At 40.2% G+C, this 8,721-nt stretch overlaps 1 long non-coding RNA gene across 1 annotated transcript; it reads right to left on the bottom strand.

Moving 5' to 3' along the window:
- Nucleotides 1–4,215: 4,215 nt before the first annotated feature.
- On the bottom strand, nucleotides 4,216–8,243 carry LOC147113507 (uncharacterized). Its single transcript, XR_015079137.1, has 2 exons — nucleotides 8,120–8,243; nucleotides 4,216–7,957 (listed from the first exon to the last, which is right to left on the bottom strand). It is a non-coding gene; the product is annotated as an uncharacterized LOC147113507 (long non-coding RNA).
- Between the last annotated feature and the right edge of the window lie 478 nt (nucleotides 8,244–8,721).

Genomic DNA, 8,721 nt, shown 5'->3' on the forward strand with positions numbered 1-8,721 from the left:
GATAAGAGTAGCCCTGATGCCCACATGGGTCCTCTCTATGACACCCTGGACTCTTTGGAACCTTGCCATTTAGTGAAAGTTCTGTGTTGTGTTTTATTTACAATTTTATTTTTTTGGGCATTTCCCAATGACTCACCAAACAACGCAACATGCAATATTGTCAAGTGAATAGAAGCTGAAAAAGAGCGTCACACAATTTTGTTACATTAGCATGTGCCATAAGCCACAGAAGTTTCTCAATCTTTACCATTGTGCTTCCCATCTGTGCCCCTATGTGCTTTATTACCGATTGGTAACCATGAATTTCTTCTAGGTGCCACTGGAGTGACCGACGTGGAGGGGGTGGATGGCTGGTCTTTGTCTTTCTGAGCCTCATGACACTGATGTGGTTGTTGTCTTTGGCAATCACTGTCCTCAGAAGGATCAGCTGCAGGTTTTGTATCCTGCTCCTGCTGCAGTGAACAACATGTTCATGGGTGGTAGAAGTGTGGAACTCTCTCCCATAAAAAGCAGTAGACGCTAGCTCAATTAATAATTTTAATTCTGAGATCGATAAATTTTTGTTAGACAAGAGTATAAAAGGATATGGAGCCAAGGCAGATGAATACAGATCAGCCATGACCTCATTGAATGGTGGAACAGGCTTGAGTGGCTGAATGGCCTACTCCTGTTCCTATATATCTGGAGGATCTGACAGAGAAACTCACTGAACCTGGATTCCTGAGAGAAAGCTAGATCCTGTAAAGTGCCTGCCTGCTAGGCCATTGCTGCTAGTTAGATTAATCAGGTGGCCTGTGATCAGCTGGAAGACCGATGGGATAGTTTCCATCCGAGCTGAAAATCCATGTCAATGCTCCTGTCATTGCAGGTGTCCAAAGCTTCTATGACAACAGTGTGACCCACTTTTTAGGAAGCTGATAAAGCTCTGGAGGTGTCATTCATGTGGGTGTCCTCTTCCTTAAATCCCAGAGATTGCTGAAGTGAGGAGAACCCCTCCCCAAAGGTACTCCACATTCTGGTGAATGACCCAGTGCTATCCCTTCCCTCTCAGTCTGAAGCTTCTGGGTACTTGTCTCTGGGCTGGCACTTGGAAGTGATGGAATGAATAATGTTTCTAGATGATGGTGTGTTGACAGAGCAGCAGCATATTGGGAAGGCTTCTGTTCTTCCATATATGGTTATGTTTTATCTGGATGAGGGACAGAGTAACAGAAATTAATATATGGCCATTTAGCAATGAACTTCAATGAATCCAAAGTAGGCTAGCTAAGGGCATATATTGTCTGTTAAAGCTTCAGAAGCCAGAAATGTTTCAACAATGCACAAACCTGTTTGTGCCACCTGCCCATCAATCTCTTGAACTCCTTTTGCCACCAGGTGCCCTAGGATGCTGAGTGCCTCTTTCTAGTAGGGGACAAACTCACATGTATTTGCTACTCCTGCCGCTGTGGACTTTCTTTCCTTCACATTATGCATCATATTTTTCTGCAACAAAAATGCAGCCTACAGTCTCATTCTGCTCCTTTGGGAATTCAGGAGGGGATCTAGGGGCTGTATGTAAAATGGAAGACTCATAACTGCGGCACTCAGAGGTCTAGCAGTGACAGTTTCAATTGGGAAGCATGGACCCTGGTGATCATGTATTATCCGGTATGGGTGTCGATGGACTGACAACTGTGCGTCTGAGCATTGGTGTTTCACTATGTTTGTACAGGCAGCACATGCAACAATGAGACATTGATTTTGCCAAGAACACTATCTCTAAGGTGGTGCATGGAACACTTTTAATGGGTTGGGTGGCACACTTACTTTGCCCATTCTGTTTGTCATTACCGAGTGGCTGATCTGGGGGTTGTGCAGGTGGTAATAACTGCTTCAGCCACGTCCCTACACTGCGCCTCATTTTGCCTTAAATTGTCTCTTCCCCTGTGCGGTAAAAAATCCTGCCTGCTTTGCCCTCATAGTTTGCAAGAGTACCTTCAACTCAGTGTTAATGAAGTCTAGCACTCTCCTTCCTGCAGGTCTTTTGGCTGCCATGACTTTTAACCTGCTCTGCTAGGCTGTTTGCCTGCATGTTTCCCTTTATCCTGCTTTAGGACTTTAAATGCTATAGTTTCTGCCTCCCACAGTTTCTGCCTCCCACGGGCAAATGCACTTCTTTCAGTGGCAGATCACCAGCAGAATGCCATAGATAATTATGGAAATGGCTGAGCCCAGGAAGGTTTGCTGGGGGTCAGCGATGGGTCAATAGCTGGGTAGAATTGCGCATCAGTTGCACTTCTGCCACCTCCATGCTGCATTGGGAAATCTAGGTCAACTGTTTGGATAAAGACTGGCATTAACTGATCTTTGCTGTCATAGCTTCAAGTGCCACCTGAACCCTTACTGCTCCAGTGCAATCATAGTGAATAACCCAGTACTGGTTTGTATACAAAAATCTAGCATTATAGTTCTTGAAGCTATTCATTCAAACAATGTATTTCCTCACATTCTTCTTCTCTTTGTGCCTATTGGCATGAGGCTACCCATTTCTTCCACTGCTTTTAGATCTAGCAGATCCGAATACCATAATTGTACTACTGCAATTAATTCCTTTCCATCTAGCAATTAGTCTGTATGTATATATTTTATCAAAAAAGGTTAAATGTTAAAAAAAATTATTCCTGGTCCAGCATAAGTCTAATGACATATTTTATTATTATCTTTACATTTATAATCTTTAATCTGCTGAGGGGTGAAGGATATTTTTAATTTGTAAAAATACAATGTTGTACCCATAACATTGAATATTATAAAACTGAATGAGAAAAAAGTATGAGCACATGAAATAAGTCTCTATATAACATCTAAAAGGTTGTGTAATTATTTGGAATGTGTTACTGTAATGCTGCTGCAGTCTTCAAAATATTACCTCCACATCACATCCAAAGTTAAATAATTAAATACTTCCAGTATTTATCTTCTTATCCGTGGTCTAAAGTAACCTCAGTCTTAACCCCGAAAATAATTTCCAGCCTTGGGTGTAATATACATATACACTTTTTTTTCCAATTAGAAACTGAATCTTTAAGTTAATTTTTAGCTTGACATTGATATGCTGTTTTTCATAAAAGCCTAATTACACAATATGTACACTTTGGCATTCATTTCTGTCCTAGTGGCTTTCTCAAATGATGTTTGTAAAATTTGCAATTTCATATTACAGTTTAAAAATTAAAAACTGCAGGAGGCTAGCATTAAAATGAGAATTCATTTCAGGGAAAGCCCCATAGACAAAATTCACCCTAATAGAATTGTGCATAAGGGGCTGCAAATCATGATCTATTGCTACACAGGGGAAGGCTTGTCAAAACCAGTATTGTTGGCCTGTAGTTGTATTCACAGTATTAAAACCATCAGTGAAGTCACTGCGGGGAAAAATTTGAACATTATCAAAGAACAGTAAATTAGCAAGAAATTAAAGCATATATTTTTGCATTTTCTAAACAAAAGGTTTCTTTATTAGAAACCTTTCTTCAGCGACTTAATATTCATAGCAGTAATTTGCATAACTAAATCAATTTCCACTGGTGAGGAAAAGAACAAAGTTTTCTTTAATTTTTTTCCTTTCAATGAGCTCTATAATTTTTGATTAAAATTTTATACTACTAGTTGAGCAGTATAAGGAGTTTAACCTCATTATTTAGTAAGAAGCCCTGTTACAAAAAGAATATATCTTTTTAAAGATTACTTTCTGATCCAAAACAGACTCAGGCCTTTTAGGCTTGATCATTGCTTCATGCTTGGTTGCAATATAAGGCATTCTTCAGTCCTTTTTTTGCATTTACAATATTATATATAATGTGTCCAGTAATACCAGCATCAAAAGTCAATAATGCTATATATATTTTGTCAGTAAAGTTGAATATATATATTTCTTCTTTTAATAACGCCATGGTTGCCATACACATCATTACTATTTTGTGTTTTGCTTCAAGTGTTACCTAAAGAACAAAAGTAAATAGAACATTGAATGACTAGAAAGCGAGGGGTTTATGCATTCCACGTGCAGAATACATGTCCTGTCGATCCCCCTTAAGATCAAGTTAGCTTTTACAAAAATCTAATAAGAAATTTCCATTTCATTATTGTTATTAAAACTTGCAGATCGTGAGAATTGTTCTTGAGCCATGTGAAGAACGAAGAATAACCTGTAGAACTTTGCACAGTGTTGAAAATGTGAAAAATGGCATTTATTCGACAGCTGAGTTACACCCTTACAGAGGATGGAAAGGCTAAAATATCACCCCAAATCATTGTAATGTTGCTCTAGAGCGAAAGGAAATGCTTATTAGAGGAATAGTATTCACACAACAAGGATCTTCTCTCAGTCCAGCGCACAAGTCTGCACTAAAATGATACTATTTGATTTAAAATTCAACTTGAAATATTACAAAATAATAATAAGTTACTTCAGATGTGCTACAGTGCAAGATAGCATCAACTATTTTTCTTGGGAAAAATTGAGTCGTGCCCCCTTTGGGGCGCTAACTTCGCCGGGGCGCTACTTTTAGTGCCCCAGAAAAATTAGTGCACCCCGCGGCCGAAAATAAGTGCCCCGCCTCCCTCTTGGGGTGCTGTGAGGGAATATCGCGCCGCTACGTGCCGCGGTACTGCAGGCCTTCCGCCCTTCTTAAAGGGGAGGGGCCTTGCACAGTGTGACCCGGGGCCCAGCTGGGCCACTGGGGATTGGGAGTGCTGGCAAAAGAGCCTGGCACTCAAGAGAAGTGCCGGGCTCATGGAGAGCAGCCGGCACTCTGCAGGGGAGGGGGCCATTCAGGAGGCTGGGGACGGCAGCGGAGGCAGGTGCTGGCAGGCGGCCAGCAACAAAAATGGCTGCCACGCACCTCACCTTTAAATAGCACCACCCCAGCCGCAGATAGGCCCCCCTGACCCCGTCGGACATAGTGTCCGGCAGTAAGTCAGGGGGTGCTACTGAAGATCGCAGCCAGGGCGCGAGAGGGGGGCTGTGCATGGCGATGATGTCATCGTCGGCAGCGCAGCACCGCGGAGCACTAACGGTTACCAGCGCCGCTAACCTCCCGCTGAATTTTTGCGGGAGGCATTGGCAGCGACGCGCCCAGGCGCTAGTTGCTTCGCGTCCCATTAGCACCCTCTTAAGGCGGTAACGGGAGGCGCAAAGCAACCACATTTTTCCCCCCAAGTTTTTGAACTTGACTTTTTTGCAGATTGTCATTTTTTTGTCTCAAGAAAAAATGCAGATGCTATTGTGCAAATGGGCCTCTCATTTACATTAAGGACATTGTGACATTGTGGTAGAATACAGGAAATGCACATCTCACTCATCAATAAAATAGAGAAGGCTAGGAAAGGACAGAAATAAAATGATTACTTCCTGATTACTTAATGACGTACATTTTTCACATTTTATCTTAACAGACAGGGCTAATGCTAGACCACAGTAAAGACTGTTGCTAACCTAATTATGCAGCAAAGCTTCCATTTTTAAATTAAAGAGTTTAACAGGTGTGATGAATAGAGTGTTAGTGTAAATACATTATAAAATGATAATGCTTTATCTGGTAAATTCAAACAGGAACTCTCTGAAACCTGAGCTCATTTTTTTATTCCTGCTCACATTCGCTGAATTTCATTCAGATCAGCAGCATTATATTGAGGTTATTATCAATTTCATTTACTGATGTAGACACACATAAATGGAAAAGACACAGAAGTATAATATTTTCAGGCCTCACTATGCCTGCTATTTGTGGCCAATAATAAAGTACTGTTGAAAACAACATAAAAATATATTTTTATAAATAGAGTGTTGTTCACTGTGTAGTAAAATAATCTTTGTAACATTACAATCTGGCATTACTATATAGTGATTGGCTGTAAGCCTGCTTCCAGGTCACTGCTGTGATAGGAGGAGAAGGATAAATGTTAAAGTGCACATTGAAATCATTGATAAATCATCAGGGAATGAAGATTGATTAAATATGTAAACCATAAATTTTCTTATTGTGTGCTGGAAACAATTGTTTTATAAATAGGGTTTAAATCTGAATATGATCCTGTGTACGGGTTAGTCACCTAATGTGTCATTATTAACTCAGCAAAGCAAGTGCGAGATACATAAAAGCTGCTATTTATTTATGGTTTTGCCTTATCTTGACTACGTGCATGACGTTACTTCATCTTTGGATGTTTTGGCAGTATGGCAATTTTTTTATGTGCTAGATGCCCTCTCCTCTGATTTGACCTCATTTGGAAAATCTGGCTGTTGAAGTTAACTTCCCAATTGATCGTCCAAAGTTTCTGATTTTTAACTTTATCCTAATCTTTTTATCTAGGGCTAGATTCTTCACTCATATCTATTCATCAGACAGAAGATCTAGTTAGGTCCCTTTAGCTGTGAAATGAAAATGGTTCACATTGAGCTTCGCTGTCGGGAACATGCAATCAAAATATTATTTATTGTTCAAAGTGCTATTTAAATGAAAACTGTCTGGTAAGGTCAAAGGCTTTAGATGCTCAATAAATCAGTACTTTAAAAGTCATCATGGGAAATTTCTGGTCTCTCTTACATATAAAAATGTATAAATAGGATATTCAGGCAAGCCCATAATGCAGAACAACTCTATTCCATTTGTTTCTTTCAGCTCTCTAACAGTGTTAGTTCTACACTTAATCTCTAACTGAATCAGTTAGTGACTCTATATCAATCTTATATTTAAATATCTCAGCGTCAGATTCAGAAAAGACATTTAGGTTATTCTGTTCTTGGGGAAAATAAAAGTAAATGAATCTGTCTCAGTATCTTGCTCTTTTTTAATATTGACCTTTCAAGTTTTTCAAGGGAATACTTGTTAATGGTATTATCAATATCTTTTAAAACACAATCCAGCCCCTTCAACCGCTTTATGATTTTTAAAATTATAACATTGAAAGGGCAAATGAGTTATGTTAGTCATTTAGCCTTTTTACATTTTCAAAAGGTAAAAATAGAAACATTATAATTAAAATTTCAATTTATACTATTTCCAATCTTTGGTTTTAACGCATAGTTATCAAATTCAATAGCACTCAAACTTCTCCGTTAACATTTCTTGTCACTGCAGAAAAGGAAAAAAGTAAGGATTGCTGCTACTATTTTTCTAGATTGTAGTGTAATATAGTTATATACACACTGTTAAACTGAGCTTCAGTGCTGTATACCTCATGAATAGTTTGGAGTGGACAGTGATGCAACACATAGAATGTCATTAAAACATTATTAATTTTGCAGTATTGTTTTAATGTGTGCAATTGACAGGAATAGAAGAGAACAAGAGAAATTATCTATCCCTCACTTCTATTCTGATGAAGGCACAATTAAAAAAGTGCAAGATCAATAACAAAACTGTGGGGTGGAAATTCTTGAGTCTGGAACCCCAGACCTATATGGCAGCAGTCTGAGCATCCATGGAGGAAGCACAGAATTTCTGTTGGGCCACTGTTGTGGAGGCTTCTGCTGCAGATGTTCCTGGAGCTACCACGCACTCCATGGTGGTCTGCAGTGCTCCAAAGTCATCCAACATGGTACAGTACACACAGGTAGTGGACTCCTCCACTCAATCTAAGATCTACAGCATATGGTTCCCAGCCCCTGCACATACATTTAATGCTCTACAAGCATCCTTCTTTTGAAAGTAGTATCTATGAGCTCTGGATCTCCAGGCTCTTCAGCCAAGAGGCAAGGTACCCTAACCCTCGAGGCAGCAATGCCTTCCTCCTCCTGCTCTTGCTCACTTGTGCTCTGTACGTCACCCAGTACATGCCTCACTGGCTATTTCCCCCAGGATAGGTATCTTTGGGTTAATGTTCACGAGGGAGAGAGTGAATGACAGCGTGCGCCCTGAAGTGCTGGCAGGGCTGGATGTACTGGGGCTTGGCTTTCCTTCTTCCATCACATCTAGAGGAGCAAATGGAGAAGAGAGGGTACAATGTGTTCACTTTCGACCGTAGAAAAGAAATGAGGGTTTCATTATATAGTTTGCCAGTGGATAATGCGAGGTACATAGCATGACAAGAAAGAAAAACAAATGTTCATGTCAAACCTGCAGCTAGCACCTACCCTCCTACTTTCCCATCTCGGATTCTTCCATTGCTCTGATTTGTAGAGCTTCTTCTTCATAAGAGGTTGGAGGTTTGGTGAACACCACTTGTTGCAGTTCTCTCTCGTGTGTTATGGACTGTCTTATCTTTGAAAAAGAATGCAAAAAATGAGAATTGCTTTTGGTTGCCATGGCATGCAGTCCAACCCAGGTGTTAGCATGCGTGTGATATAATGGAGGTGATTTTTACCTTCACCGCCTGGGTGGTATGTGTTGGATCAGATCACCTTACCCTTATAGAACTTGTTTGATTTTCACCAAGGGTTGATAATCGGACTAGATCTATAACAGGGGAGCAATCCGTCACTCCCAGCTGCTGAAGGTAAAAATTAGCTTCAATGCATGTGTTAGCAGTTGTGATCATCAAGTAATTTGATTCCATGTGAGGCTTTAGTAAGTTTGTAAGAGAAGGCGAAGGCTGGGGGCATGTAAGACACCATGCTGTCTCCTGGACATTGACGGTCAGCAATTCAAGGACATTATAAGTGACAGGTAAGCTTAGTACTTACTTGAAAGATGTGACTGGCTCCTCTTATCTTGCCTGACCATGTAAATTCATTAA

This window comes from Somniosus microcephalus, chromosome 8 (assembly GCF_052327205.1).
Source record: "Somniosus microcephalus isolate GS21.2 chromosome 8, FLI_Smic_1.0, whole genome shotgun sequence".
Lineage (NCBI taxonomy): Eukaryota > Metazoa > Chordata > Chondrichthyes > Squaliformes > Somniosidae > Somniosus > Somniosus microcephalus.